The sequence below is a fragment of the Chrysochloris asiatica genome, unplaced genomic scaffold (assembly GCF_000296735.1).
Source record: "Chrysochloris asiatica unplaced genomic scaffold, ChrAsi1.0 scaffold00157, whole genome shotgun sequence".
In the NCBI taxonomy this organism is placed as follows: Eukaryota; Metazoa; Chordata; class Mammalia; order Afrosoricida; family Chrysochloridae; genus Chrysochloris; species Chrysochloris asiatica.
The window spans coordinates 1,825,049-1,841,181 of NW_006408675.1; the positions used below are offsets into that span (position 1 = coordinate 1,825,049).

The 16,133-nt window shown below is 38.8% G+C and overlaps 1 pseudogene; it reads right to left on the minus strand.

Moving 5' to 3' along the window:
- The window catches only part of LOC102816269, a 6,166-nt pseudogene extending 5,116 nt beyond the window's left edge, over positions 1 to 1,050 (minus strand).
- Between the last annotated feature and the right edge of the window lie 15,083 nt (positions 1,051 to 16,133).

Sequence of the window (16,133 nt, forward strand, 5' to 3'; positions counted from 1 at the left end):
TTTGCATATCATTTTCTGATGTGGGCCATTTTTGAAGGTGCAAACTTTCCAAATCCAGAACCAAGGACAGAAGGCAGACTCTGAGGAGAATAGGAGTTGACAGCAGTGGAGTTGTCAGTCCCTGGTGCCATCTGATTGTTGTGTTGAGAATTTGTGAAGACCAGAGCTTGGCTGAAGCCATGCTGTTGGGAAGATTCATAGGAGTTGACTTCTGACACTTGACTGGCAAGAACAGGCTTCTGGAGTAAGGCTGCTAGATCAATGCTTTGTCCCAGTATGCCATGATTCTGTGCTGGAACAGATGAAGCAGTGAAGACTTTTGTTTCAGAAAGATCTTCAGTCCAGTCTTCTGTTGTCCACTCTTCTACAGAACTCATCCAGGCCCTGGTGCTCTCATCTACACCATTCTGAGCAGCTTTCCAAACTACTGGTTTTGTCCCAATCCATCTGTGCACGGAGAATCTGAATAGTCCACAAGATTAAATGTCCTCATTCCTTGAGTGGAGAACCTTCCTGCCTCTCTCCCTTTGCCATGTCCAAATTCTCTATTACCACGAGTTTGTTTGCCACTATCTGAAGGCTTGTCCCCTTTATTTCAATTGATCCCATTCTCTTCACCCCTAAACTCTCTGCCACGATTGATGCCCCTTCCTTTCCGGTTGTTGTTTCCCCGTGCACAGCTTGCTTTCCTCTCACTTCTCTTCTCTGTATTTTCAGAACTTTCTTTCCCATAATGATTCTCCATACCCCCTACAGTCTCCCATGAAGTTGTATCTGAATTCCCTTCCAGCATTATATTGATAGCTTTGTTCACATCTCCATTACAATCATGTAGGGCCACTATGTATTCATCCTGATTTTCCCCTGTCACTTCCATAAATTGTTTAACTTTAGCTTCAAAGTCTGGATCATTCTCATCAAAGATCACTTGAGTGAGAAGCATCTGTTCAGCTGTTGGCTGTACTACTTGTGTAGTGCTGCCTGTGTTGCTGAAATCTGTGTTTTTTCCTGAGTGTTTTGTGAACTGTCACTGCTCACTGAAGTCATCATATCCAGTATACACAACACAATGTATGTACAAAACAGAAGATCACTACTGCTCTCGCTGGACTTGGGACCCACCAGCGATCGCCGCTTGTTACCTGCCAATGTCCTGACTCAATTTATTATCAAAGAAATGCCTTACAATTACAGAGTCCCAGGTTCCCAGTGGAAGACAGATAGCCTTCCCCATGTGTCCATTCTATTGGGAACAGGCTACACCCCCCCAAGGAAATATCCTGTCAATTGGCTATGAGCAGCCAATCATCATAGAGTTAACTATGCCCATATTAGGTTTCATCACCATGGTTATAAGCACATCCCAACTGCTAAACCACTGGAAATGCTGATCTAGCCAAGTTGGCCCAGAACCCTAACTATTATAGCTGCTAACCTAGAGGTTGGAGGTTGGAGTCCATGTAGAGGTGCCTTGGAAGAAAGGCCTGGTGATCTTCTTCAGAAAAACCAGCCATTGAAAATCCTGTGTAGCACAGTTCTTTTCTGACACTTGTGGGATTATTGTGAGTGGGACTTGACTTGACAGTGATTTTTTCCTGGGCATTCTGGGATTTTCTTCCTGATTTAATCTGGGCCATAGCTTTTTAAAGGCAGGAACAGTTCTTGAGTCAAGAATAATGATTGGGGGTTATCTCTTCTGAGACAACTTGACATTTTCTTTATGTGTTCTGCAACAACAACAAAAAGTCTGATGAGCTAAACCCTCAAAAAGGGTCTCATGTTCATACATATTTACAAGTATGAATCAAGTATATAAACTTAGTTTATACTGCATTTCTAAATTTTCTGTGAATCACCCTGATTTTAACTTTGATCTGCCATCTTTCCAGATCAATGGGAAATTTCAATTTGGACATGTTTTAGATTCCCTTTATTTTTTCTTCCAAAGGGTTGTGTAAAATTCTGTGATCTCACACTGCTTATGGCAGAGATACTTCCTGTCCAAGCTTGCATGGTCCCTTCAAGTGGACTTCCTGCTGTGTTTGCACTGTGCCTGGGACAGAGGGTCTTTGGTGAAGTTGGAGGCCCCAGCTGAAGATCTGACCCCAGAATTCATAAGGAAATTTGAGAGTTTTAGAACTCCTCAAACTCTCCTATAACTCCTTTTTGATTTGGAAATCAAAATCAAGGCAACTTGCCATAACTCTTCCTGGAGGCAAGGGAGAATAGAGCTCACTCTTTCTTTTAGTAGGAGAAGTAAAGGGAAGAGGAGACAGGGAGAAAGTATGAACTAACATACTGCACAGTTATCAAGTAAGTTTGGGAAACACTGCATATATATACTGTGTTTTTCTTACGTTTCCACAAGGTGATTAGCATATCAAAGACTCAGAAATCCTGTAATATGAAAATGTGTTTAAACTTATTTATTTAATCCTGAGGCTCCCAAATTTATTTGGCCACTAAGTCTATTAATATCCCAGAGTATTCTGCAGAATATTCTCTAGGACATCTTTAATGGCTCTCCATTACTACCCATGCCCAGGAGAAGAAGTTCTGATGTCTCTGACAGAGGGACAGCATTCATTTCTGTGCTATGGAGATAAACTATTCTGGCCTCTTCTCTGCTCCTACCCCCACTGCCTTTCCAGCATTCTAGAACTATGCTGGAGCTCTGGTGTGATGCTGTAGGATAAGCACTGGACTGCAAGGCCAGTTTGAACCACAAGACCAGTTTGAACCACAGAGTTGCTATGAGTCAGACCTATTGATGGCACTTAACAACAACAACAACAACAACATAAACGCATGGATGGGATGGAATCCTAATGTGGTACTATAAGATAAGCACTGGACTGCTAACCACAAGGTTGGTAATTCAAATCCACCAGCCACTCCTTGGAAACCCTATGCAGGCTTATAGGCCACAGTAATTCTTCCTCTAGATATCAACAACATGGTCAAATTACTTGGCATGGTCAATGCAGTGAGCCCAGAGGCACTAGACACTTGAAATGCATTTCTGGAATATATACCTTGCACACAAAGAACTTTACCGCATCTGAGATAATAATTAAGATTTATAGATGCGCTCTAGGATAACCTGAAAGACCTTGACTTGTCCCAGCACTACTGAGGTCCTTTCTCAATTATGCTAACAAGATACTCATATGACTTTTTGTTACCCAATGAATGAGGGATACAAACTTGTTCCATGAGATTAAGACTGAAATTGTACTCTTTTACTGTTTATTGTCCTGAGCCTTCCAGTATATATTTTTAAAAGGATTTGTGCATTTTTGTTCCTCTCCTACTTATGAGCTCATCATTTCTCTGCTGCTAAGGCACCCAGTGACCACATTTGCCTGGTCCCGGGTCCTGCCTTTTGCCACAGTTGCTTTACCCCAGGATGAGTTCTCCTGCATGATTACCAACCCCATCAGAGTTCCCGCTGCTGCTGTACCTTTAGCTACGTAACAGAAACCAGGCTGAGTAAACAAAACTACCCTGAGGTACCAGTGACAGAGGGACCTCCATAGCATTCCAGGGTGTTCATCTGTATGCATCTATAATAAAAATTTCAAGGAAGAGAAACAGCTGTGAATACCCATTCATAATTGGAACATGGCATGTATGAAGTATGAAACTAGGAAAATTGGAAGTTGTCAAAAAGAAATGGAATGCATAAACATTGATACCCTAGTCATCAGTGAGCTGAGATGGACTGGTACTGGCTATTTTGAATCTGACAGTCCCATGGTTTACTATGGTGGGAATGACAAGTTGAGGAGGATATTCATCATCCAAAAGAATATATCAAGATCTATCTTGAAGTAATATGCTGTCTGTGATAAGATAATATTCCTTCGCCTACAAGGAAGACCAGTTAATATTATTATCAAATTTACTCTGATAATAATCCAATCACTAAAGCCAGTGATGATGAAATTGAAGAATTCTGAGAACATCTTTCAGTCTGAAATTGATCAAACATGCAATCAAGATGTTTTGAAAATTACTGGTGATTGGAATGCAAAGGTTGGAAACAAAGAGGAAGGATCAGTAGTTGGAAAATATGGCCTTGGTGATAGAAATGATGTTGGAGATCACATGATAGAATTTTGCAAGACCAATGACGTCTTCATTGCAAATACCTTTTTTTTAAAAAAATGTTTTATTGTTAATTATGTGATAGTTTACATGGGAGAATATTAGCTTTACATTCATCCTATCGTATATCGTTTCATTGCCATGGTTACTGCAAATACCTTTTTAAAACAACATAAAAAATGACTATACACATGGACCTTACCAGATGTAATACATAGTAATCAAATTGACAACATCTGTGGAAAGAGATGGTGGAAAAGGTCCACATTATCAGCCAAAACAAGTCCAGGTGCAGATTGTGGAATAGACCATCAATTGCTCATATGCTGAAGCTGAGGAAAATTAAAACAAGTCCATGAGAGCCAAAATATGATCTTGAACATATCCCACCTGAATTTAGAGATCGTCTGAAGAACAGATTTGATACATTAGACACTAAAGACTGAAGACCAGAAATGTTGTGGGATGACATTCAGAATATTATACAGAAAGCAGGCAAAAGGTCATTAGGAAAACAAGAAAGAAGGCAAAGACCAAAATGGATATCAGAAAAGATTCTGAAACTTGTTCTCGAGTGTAGAGATGCTAAAGCAAAATGGAAAAAATGAGGAGGCAAAAGAGCTGAATATAAAATTTCGAAGGGTAGTTTGAGAAGACAAAGTCAAATATATAACAAAATGTGAAAAAACCTTGAGTTAGAAAACCAAAGGGAAAAGAACATGCTCAGCATTCCTTAAGAAGAAAGAAGTGAAGAAAAAATTCAAGCCTCGACTTGAAATATTAAAGGATTCTCTAGGCAAATGGAGTCCTGGTGTGGCACTGTTGGTTAATGTGCTGGACTAAAAAGTTGGCTTGAACCGGGAGACCTGCAGTTCAAGTTCACCAGCTGCTCCTAGGAAACCCTCTACAGGGTCATTATGGGTCAGAACCCGACTCGACGGCACTTAACAACAATAACAACACAGGCAAAATATTGAATGATGCAGAAAGCATCAAAAGAAGATGGAAGAAACATACAGAATCACTGTACCAGAGGAGATGATCGATTTTCCACCATTTCAAGAGGCAGCATAAGATCAAGAGCCAATGATACTGAAGGAAGAAGACCATGGTGCAGTGAAGGAACTGGCAAAGAACAAGCCTCCAGGAATTGATGGAATACAAACTGAAATCTGCCAACAAACTGCAGCGACACTGGAGGCACTCACTCATCTATGCCAAGAAATCTGGAAAACAACTGTCTGGCCAACTGACTGGAAGAGATCTATATTTGTGCCCATTCCAAAGAGACGTGACCCAATGGAATACAAAAATCATCACACAATATCATGAATATCCCATGAAAGCAAAATTTTACTAAAGATAATTAAAAAATGACTGCAACCATACAGTGATAGAGAACTGCCAGAAGTTCAAGCTGGACTCAGAAGAAGATGTGGAACGAGGGATATCATTGCTGATGTCAGATGGAGCTTGGGTGAAAGCCAAGAACACCAGAAATATGTTTGCCTGTGTTTTATTGAATGCACAAAGATTGTGTGGATCATGGCAAGCTTAGGACAGCTTTTTGGAGAATGAGTATTCCAGAACACTTAATTGTGCTCATGAGGAGACTACATAGACTGAGAGGCAGTTGTTCAAACAGAACAAGAGAACACCGAATGGTTTAAAATCTGGAAAGGTGTGTGTCAGGGTTGTATTTTGTTACCATACTTATTCAGTCTGTATGCTGAGTAAATAAACCAAGAAGCTGGATTATATGAAGAAAAATGTGACATCAGGATTGGAGTAAGACTCATTAACAACCTGTAATATACACATGATACAACCTTGCTTTCTGAAAGCAAAGATAATTTAAAACATTGATGAAGATCAAAGACCACAGACTTTGGTATAGGTTGTGCCTCTACATAAAGAAAACAAAAATCCTCACCACTGGACCAGTAAACAACATCCATATCAATGGAGAAAAGATTAAAGTTGTCAAAGGCTTCATTTTGCTCAGATCAACCATCAACAGTCATGGAAGCAGCAGTCAAGAAAGCAAATGACATATTGCATTTGGCAAATTGGCTGCCCAAGACCTCTTTAAAGTGTTCAAGAGCAAATATGTCAATTTGAGAACTAAGGTGCACCTGACCCAAGTTATGGTATTTTCAATAACTTCATATGCCTGTGAAAGTTGGACAGTGAATAAAAAAGACAGTACAAGAATTGATGAATTTGGGCTATGGTGTTGGAGGAGAATATTAAAAGTATCTGTGTTGGAAGAAGTACAGCCAGAATGCTTTCTGTAAGCCAGGATGGCTAGACTTTGTCTCTCATACTTTAGACAAGTCCCTGGAGAAGGATATAATGCTTGGTAAAATGGAGGGTTTGAGAAAAAGAGGAAGACCCCCAATGAGATGGATTGGCACAGTGACAGTAGCATTGGGCTCAAATGTTGCAACAGTTGTGAAGTTGGTGTAGGACTAGGCAGTGTTTCATTCTGTTGTGCATAGCATCGCTATGTGTCATAACCTACTTGATTTCAGTAACAACAATAGCAACATAATTAGAATTTCAAGGAAGGAACTTTAGGCAATAGGTGTTTCTTAGAATCACATCGTTTGTCCCATCTTCCTCAGATCTTTGTTGTTGTTGTTAGATGCCATCAAGTAGGTACCAACCCCTACCAACCCTATGTACAACAGAACGAAACAATGTCCAGTCCTGGGCCAACCTCATATTCATTGCTACGCTTGAGCCCATTGATGCTGCCATGGTGCCAATCCATCTCACTGGGGGTCTTCCTCTTTTACTCTGACCCTCCAATTTACCAAACATGATATTCTTTGCCAGGGACTGGTCCCTCCTGACAATATGTGCAAAGTATGAAAGACAAACTCTAGTCACCCAGGCTTCCAAGGAGCATCTGGCTGTACTTCTTCCAACACAGATTGGTTTGTTCATGGTACTTTAGATATTCTCCTTCAACACCATAATCCAAATGTATCAATTCTTCAACTGTCTTCCTTATTCACTATCCAACTTTTGCACACATATGAAGTAATTGAAAATACAATGGCTTGGATCAGGTTCATTTTAGTGCTCAAACTGACGTCTTTGCTCTTCAACACTTTAAAGAAGTCTTGTGCAGCTGATTTGCCTAATGCAATACACTGTTTGATTTCTTGGCAGCTGCTTCCATGAATTAATGGTTGAGCTGAGCAAAATGAAGTCTTTGACAACATCAATCTTTTCTCCTTTGTTATGGATGTTGTTTATTGGTCCATTGGTGAGGATTTTTGTTTACTTTATATAGAGGCTCAACCCATACTGAAGGCTGTGGTCTTTGATCTTTATCAGTGTTTTTAAATCTTCTTTGTTTTCAGAAAGCAAGGTTGTATCATCTGCATATCATAGGTTGTTAATGAGTCTTCCTCTAATCCTGATGCCACAGTTTTCCTCATATAATCCAGCTTCTTGGATTATTTGCTCAGCATATAGATTGAATAAATATGGTGAAAGAATACAATCCTGGAGCACCCTTTTCCTAATCTTATACCATTTGATGTTCCCTTGTTTTGTTAGAACAACTGTGATGCACACAATTAAAAGCCTTTGCATAGTCAATAAAGCACAGTGAACATCTTTCTGGTATTGCCTGCTTTCAGTCAAGATCCGTCTGACATCAGTAATTATATCCCTTGTTTCATGCCCTCATCTGATTTGGCTTGAACCTCTGGCAGTTCTCTGTCAAGGTATGATTGCAGCCATTTTTGAATTATCTTTAGTAACACTTTACTCACATGGGATATCAATGATATTACCTGATGATTTCTGCATTCCATTGGGTCACCTCTCTTTGGAATGGGTAGTTGTCTTCCAAATTTCTTGGCATAGATGACTGAGTGCCTCCAGTGCCACATGAGTTTGTTGAAAGATTTCAATTTGTATTCATCAACTCCCAGTGCCTTGTTCTTTACCAATGCCGTCAGTGCACTTTGGACTTCTTTAGGATCATTGACTCTTGACCATATGCTACCTCTTGAAATGGTCCCTCAGACCTTAGGGAGTTTGAAAAGAATGTTGTAGCCACAGATCTTAGAAAACCCATTTCTGGCCAACTTCAAATGTGGAGGGAAGAATTAGTCTCCCTTCCTTCCCCTGTTTTCATAGGCTTCTGGTCTGAAGCCTGAGGTCTGAACTAAACTTGGTGACCTTTTTTCCTTCAAAACTGGGAGTGAGCTCCACTTCCTTTAAGAAAACAGATGTGACTATAGACCTCAGAAATGTTTGAGTTAGGTAACCTTGGGGGTGGGGCTCTTGGAAAGCATAAGACAGTGGGAGACCCTGTGGGAAAAGAACCGACTTGGGCTCCTCTCTGTTTATTGATCCAGCAGATTTCAGTTGGACCAACTAACTTGTTCATATCCCACCCAGCTGACCCTAGAAAAACATGGCTTAACTGCAGAGCTGTATCAATTACAGTAATTTACATGAATTATTTACCAATTATCCTTAATCACCAGGCTGCATGATAATGATTATATATATCATCAAATGTGTGCCAGATCAACATGAGCTTGGTTGTAAGATTTATTTGATTGCAATACAAATCACTGTGCACATCTGCTTAGTCTACTTTATGAGTTGCTCATATCCTTTGGGCATTTGCTCACACCTTGCAAACAATGGAGGTAACATTACAAGGTACTTGATATTTATTGATGGGTTGAAGGAAGATAGGAAGACAAGCAGTGCTGATTAGAATCAGCATCCAGACCCAATACATTTAGATTATTAGTTTTAAAGATAAAGTAAGGCCAACTGAACTTCTTCCTTATACAAGCCTTTTCATTATACAGTAAGATCATTGAGGGCAGGAATTTTTATCTTATTCATGTTTTGTTTCCACCCTAGTCTATAACATGGTAGAAAATCAGTGAACCTTTATTGAACAAGAATGAATTGAATTGGAAATGACAGTAGACTTTACTTCATAGTCCAAAATACTAGTCATTATCACAAAGTTGTATACAGTGTATTTCTTCCATTATTCTGAAAGGTTCATAAGATCACATATATAAGATTAAAAAAATCTTTTTATTGTGAATTAAGTGAAGGTTTACAGAGCAGATAATCAGTTTTACATCCAACAAATCATACATTTCATTTCAACTCATTGATTGCAATCTCTTCAATGTAATGTCACTTATCCTTCTTGCCCTTAGGTAAATGCTGCACTACTGATCTTGAATGGTTGGTCATTGTTTGGCATGCATACTTCACTAGTGTTAATGTTCCCTCTATCTATTACTTGACTGAAAGTTGCCTCGGGAGTGAGTTCAGTTACATACTTGAAGGATGACCAAGAACCATTTTCTTGGAATTTCACCAGTCTCTGACCAGTAAGCCTGGACGTTTTAAAAAAAATGATTTTGAGTTTTGTTCCATATTTTCTCATACTTTATCCAGGACCTCCTAATGTAATAACTTTCATAGCAGTTAGTGATACCTAGACACTATCTAGTTCTGGTCTCAGGATCATGGAGACTGATTTCATTAGTCCATTGGATTAATTGTTTCTGAGTCTTAAATTTTTTTCACTCTTCTTTTCACCAAACAGGGAAAGACCAATATTTGCAACTTACATGACCACTCATGAATTTTTAAAATCCCAGTTGCTACTCACCAAGGCAGAAAGTAGAACATTGTCTTTGTTATGCCAGGTGACACATAAGTAGGATTTTATGGAGACAAAAATATTACACATAGAATGAAATAAAGTAATGATGTCCCTTGAGTTTATGGTATCCATGGCTCATGTCATGTTACAGAGTTAATGTTAACATCACATTTTCTGTGATGGGGAATTGAGCTCATCTACTGCTTAAATACACATATGAGTTGTTGTTAGGTGCCACTGACTCAGTTCTGGCTCATAGTTAATCTGTGCACAACAGAGCAAAATACTATCTGGTCCATCACCATCCTCACAATTGTCGTTATGTTTGAGCATGTTGTTACTGCAAGTGTGTCAATTCACTTGGTTAGGGGTTTCCTTCTTTTTTCCTGACCCTCCACTTTACCAAGAATGATATTCTTCTTCAGGAATAAGTTCCTCCTGATAACATGTATAAGAGATGAAGTCTCCTCATCCTGGCTTCTAAGGAGTACTCTGGTTGTACTTCTTCTGGTCTTGTTTATTCATTGTCCAACTTTCACTAGAATATATTGTTGTTGTTGTTAGGTGCCATCCAGTTGCTAGTGACTTATAGTGACGCTATGCACAACAGAATAAAACACTGCCTGGTTCTGGGCTAACATCACAATTGTTGCCACGCTTGAGCCCATTGATGCTGACCCTTTGCCAATCCATTTAACCGGGGGTCTTCCTCTTTTTCGCTGACCCTCCACCTTACCAAACATGATATCCCTCTCCAGTGACTGGTCCCTCCTGACAATATGTCTGAAGTATGAGAGATGAAGTCTGGCCATCCTGGCTTCCAAGGAGCACTCTGGCTGCACTTCTTCCAACACAGATCTGTTTGTTCTTTTGGCAGCCCATGGCACTTTCAATATTCTACAACACCATAACTCAAAAGCATCAATTCTTCTTTGATTTTCTTATTCACTGTCCAACTTTCTCATGCATGTGAGGTTTTGAAAATACCATGGCTTGGGTCAGGCATACCTTAGTCCTCAAGCTGACATCTTTGCTCTTCAACACTTTGAGAAGCTATTGTGCAGCAGATTTGCCTAATGCAACACCTTGTTTGATTTATTGGCTATAAAATGATTAAAAATACCATAGTTTGGGGGCAGGCTCACCTTAATACTCAAAGTGACCTCTTTGCTCTTTATTATTTTAAAGTGGTCTTGTGCAGCAGATTTGCTCAAAGCAATATGTCATTTGATTTCTTGACTGCTGCTTCCATGATCATTAATTGTGGATACAAGCAAAATGGAATTGTTACAATTTCAATCTTTTATCAGTTTATCATGTTATTTATTGGTCTAATGGTGAGAATTTTTGTTTTCTTTATATTGAGGTGAAATATATACTAGAGGCTGTAGTGTTTGATCTTTATCAGTAAGTAAGGTTATGCCCTATGCATATTGCAAGTTGTTAGTGAGTCTTCTTCCATCCAGATGCCCTGTTTACCTGTACTTTATTGACTCTGCAAAGGCTTTTGACTATATGGACCATGACAAGCTATGGATAACATTGTGAAGAATGGGTGTTAAAGAACTCTTAATTGTGCTTCTGAGGAACCTGTATATAGACTAAGAGGCAGTTGTTTGAACAGAACAAGGGGATACTAAATGGTCTAAAATCAGGAAAGGTATGCGTCAGGATTTCATTCTTTCACCATATTTATTCATTCTCTATGCTGAGCAAATAATCCGAGAAGCTGGGCTTTATGAAGAAGAACATGACATAGAGATTGGAGGAAGATTCATTAATAACCTGCAATATGCGTGATACAACCTTGCTTGCTGAAAATGAAGAGGGCTTAAAATGCTTAAGGGTGAAGATCAAAGACCATAGCCTTTGGTATAGGTTGCATCTCAATATAAAGAAAACAAAAATCCTCACCATTGGACCAATAAATAATGTCATTTTAAATGGAGAAAAGTTTGAACTTGTCAAAGACTCCATTTTGATTGGATGCACTATCAACATTCATGGAAGTAGCAGTCAAGAAATCAAATGACATGTTGTGTTAGGCAAATCTGTTGCAGAAGACCTCTTTAAAGAGTTCAAGAAAAAGGTATCAGTTTGAGGAGTAAGGTGTGCTTGGCCAAAGCCATGGTCTTTTCAGTAGCTTCATATGAATGTGAAAGTTGGACAATGAATATAGTAGACTGTAGAAGAATTGGTAAATTTGAGTTATGGTGTTGGAGAAGAATATTAAAAGTACCATGGAATTCCAGAAGAACAAACAGATCTGTGCTGTAAGAAATACAACTAGACTGCTTCTTAGAAGCCAGCATGACGAGACTTCATCTTTCATATTTCAGACTTGTTATCAGGAAGGATCAGTCTCTAGAGGAGGACATCATTCTTGGTAAAGTGGAGTGTCAGCCAAAAAGAGGAAGATTATCCAAGAGATGGATTGGCACAGTGGCATCAATAATGGGCTTAAGTGTGATGATAATTGTGAGGCTGGCACAGGACCGTGCAGTGTTTCATTTTCCTGTGCACAGGGTGGATATGAGTCAGAACTCACTTGATGGCACTTAACAACAACAGCAATTCATTTTCATATGGTATTTCATTATATGAACATATCATAATATAGGCATTTGTTCTCTTTATGATGGATATGTAGGTTGTTTTCAGTTTTTCTTACTACAGATAATGTAATGAGCACTCTTGTATGTGCCGCATCATGTAAGTGTGATAGTTTCTCTAAGGATATTTACTAGGAATGAAATTGGTTGGCTATGGGGTTGGCACATTTAAAACTTTTCTAGATATTACCAAATCAATATTCAGAGTGATTGTATAAATTAAAAAAAATTGTCCTTGAGTGATATGCAATAGGCATTCAGTTAGATTTTGGAATTATATCAGTTTACTTATCAACATTCATTTCTTCTAACAGCTGCACTCTGCTAAGAGGTGTGGCTGAGATTTAAACCCAGATCTTTTACATCAAGTTCTGTGCATTTTTTATTGTTTCCTCTTTACCTGAAACACACTACCTCCAGACATGACAGAAATTGAGGCTAAATGAAAATATGAGTTCCTATGTTACTTGAGTTATATTTTGTTTCTGAGATTGTAGAGGAGAATCTGAAGTCCCGGGGTAGTACAAATGGTTAATATACAGCTGGTAACCAGAATATTGGAGATTTGAGTCTATTCATTGGTGCCTCAGTAGAAAGGCCTGGTCATTTACTTAAAAAAAAGTAATAACTGAAACTCTTCTGGAAAACAGTTCTACTCTGACACACATGGATTCACTATAAATTAGAATCTATTTGACAACACCTAATTAGAAGATAATCTTGTCCTTGGGTTCCTTTAATTTTTGCTGTAGTGGAGCACTTCTTTCTTTCTTCCTTTTTTTTTTTTTTTAAATAAAGCATTTATTATGAATTGAGTGATAGTTTACATGGGACAATATTGATTTTGCACTCAACCTATCATATTTTGTCAATCCCCTCCATGCATCATCAGTTAACAGCATATGTCTCTATTCTCTCTGTTTTTTTTTTTTTCTACATACACAAAAACATGCAGGAATATATAATAATTTAAACAGCCAAAGGGCACATTCTGCAAGCCCACCTCCTAGATGCCAGCACACAACTTTTCTCTTTCCATGAGTCTAGAGTCCTCAACTCCTCCACGCCATCACCTCTGCCTCCATCTCAGGTGTCACTACTTCTCTGGATAGGGTCTCACGTTCTGCTCACTCATACTCTTCTCTCTTGATGGTCCTAGGGTCCTCTGTTTCTGGAATGTAAGACTAACTATGCCTCCTTTTTGTTATACAACTTCTACCTTTACAGTTGTGACAATTGCAATTCATCATGATAACAATTACTATTGAATCGAATGATTCCTATCCCCATCTCATTTCACCAGACCCATCTAGATAAAATGGAAACTATTCAGTGGGGATTCTACAACACTCCGAGACTGAAGTCCCTCTTGAAAACTTGTAAGCCAGCCACTTCATGACTTTGTAGCCCCCCGACACCTATTTTAGGTAGCCAATGTCTAAGTTGCCCATCCTTATCAACTCTGTGGACACAGGAGGTAGACTTGATCCTTGATGTGAAGACTATTTCCCTGTCAGTTGGTATTTTGAGCTACTACATCCATAAGTATAGGACAGGTTCATCAAATTGTATCAATTTACACTTGCTCTCTTTATCAAATTTATCTTCCTCTAGTCAAATTCTGATCATCAAGCCATCAAAGCTAGATTACATGGGTACTATCTGCAAGTTAGCACATTCTGGAAGTAATTAAAATTAAGAGTAAAAAAATGTAGAAGGGATGCTAAAGTTTCATACAAGAATATGTTTCTATGAACTTTAAAATATGTATGCATCTCATTTTGTATTCTTTAAAAAATGCAGCACAATTCAGAATAAAATTGCCCCAACAACTAAAAGAATTTATTTGCTGAAATGGCCCCCTAAAAATTCTTGTAAGAGGAGTTCCAAAGCTTAAGCTCTTGTTGGCAGCATCTAGACTCAAGATTCAAACTAAAGAAAGCATAAATCGATGTTTTACTCTAATAGGACCTGTGGTGGTCAACGTCTTTTGAAAAGGAAGGTTAAAACTTCCCTGTGCCTCAAGAGATATGTTCCTTTTTCTGATCCTCATGTTTAAAAGCATGTATATCAGGGGAAAGAATGCTTCATGTCTGCATCAAGTAGGGCATAACAAAATTGGAAATTGGTTCATGATTTATTACACCTCTGGCAGCACACTGAAATGTGTAGTAAAATTAATTTTTGTTATATACAGTAGCTGCTTGCATGGCATGACTAAAGAAAGAGCCTGTGAGTATGAGAGGTCACAGATGAATGAGACCAGAAATAGGAAACTTCCACTGGTTCAAGTAGCACAAATGTGTGTTGTTAGGATTTGCTAGCATTTACATTCGATCTTTGTGGGTAGTATGAACCTAGACTCAGAAGGCCCTAAAGGTCCTCCTTTCTTCCTTCCTCCAGCCACCTGGACCGAGGAAAATTCTTGTGATATAAAGAGCTCTCTGTTTGCTGTCAAGTCAAGGCTGCTGCTGGTCAGCAAGCAAAGAGAGTCCAGGAGAAGCCCATATTGCAGCTGCACAAGACCATACTGTTGCAGCTCAGAGGCTGTGGGGCAGTTTTGGCGAACAGGTCATTTTGAACACCCACAGGAGCTCAAGGTTGTGGACGTAGTCATGAATAGGGAAAACATTTGATAGCAGAGCCTTTTCTGGAAATTCCCACGCAATGAACAAGGATGTGCAGTATCATTTTAGATTTATATTAACATTTCTTGAAGCAAGCCTTAGGACTGGATTCAGACTTTCTGTTAATGAAATAGCCAAATGCAACACTTTAACATTAAGATTGTCTTGCAGTAATATAAACCAAAAAGGGCTAATTTACATTTGTGCCTACACCATTAATGTAAATTGGTTATTAGCTCTGTATGCTAGAGAGCAGTAATATAAAATGTAAAGGTAGTTTTATTAACTGTATTTTGCCCTCTGAAATCTGCTGTGCATGGCATTTGTAATCAGTGATTTCTTTTCCCCCCTCTATGCAGTATGGTATTTGCTTTACCTAATTAACATATTTATTAACAAATTACTGCCCCCTTTCTGTAATTTGCATTTTATAACACATCACCACAATGAAGTTAATAAGACAGTCCCAGGTCCTGCTTTTGTGAGTCTACTGGAATGCTGCATTAGCCTTTTTGTCTCCTCTTGCCTTCGTTTCTCTTTAGGCTGGGGTAATTAAAGAAAACTGGTATTTACAAACAATAGTAATAAGGAGAAAATGGGAATGTAAATGTGTTTTGGTCACTGCCTCCTTTTTTTGAGCTGGTGTGAGCAGCAGTATGGATGGGCAAGGGATCAAATCACACAGCTCATCCTCTACCCAAAAAGCTATCTCCTTGCTCACCATTCTAGGTAGATCTGTATTCTTTCTTACTGGCCACTATAGGATGCAGAAAACTTATGTGAGAAAACAAGAGCAAAAAGAATGTAGTCCTTGGGAAATTAAAAAAGAAAACAAAAGCCATCATATTTAAGTATACATTTGTTATAAAACTTGTAACTTGTTGTGTTGGGGTGGCTATATGTTCCTATGATTTCAAAAGCTATGCTACTAGTATTTCAAGTACTGGTAGGATGACCCATGGTGGACAGATTTCAGCAGTGCTTCAAGACTGACACAGAGGAGGAAGAAAGACGTAGCGTTCTACTTCAGAAATCAGTTAATGAAAAGCTTATGGATCACAACTGACTATTGTTTGACTTGCTTATTTTGAACAACTCATCAGGAGGGATTAA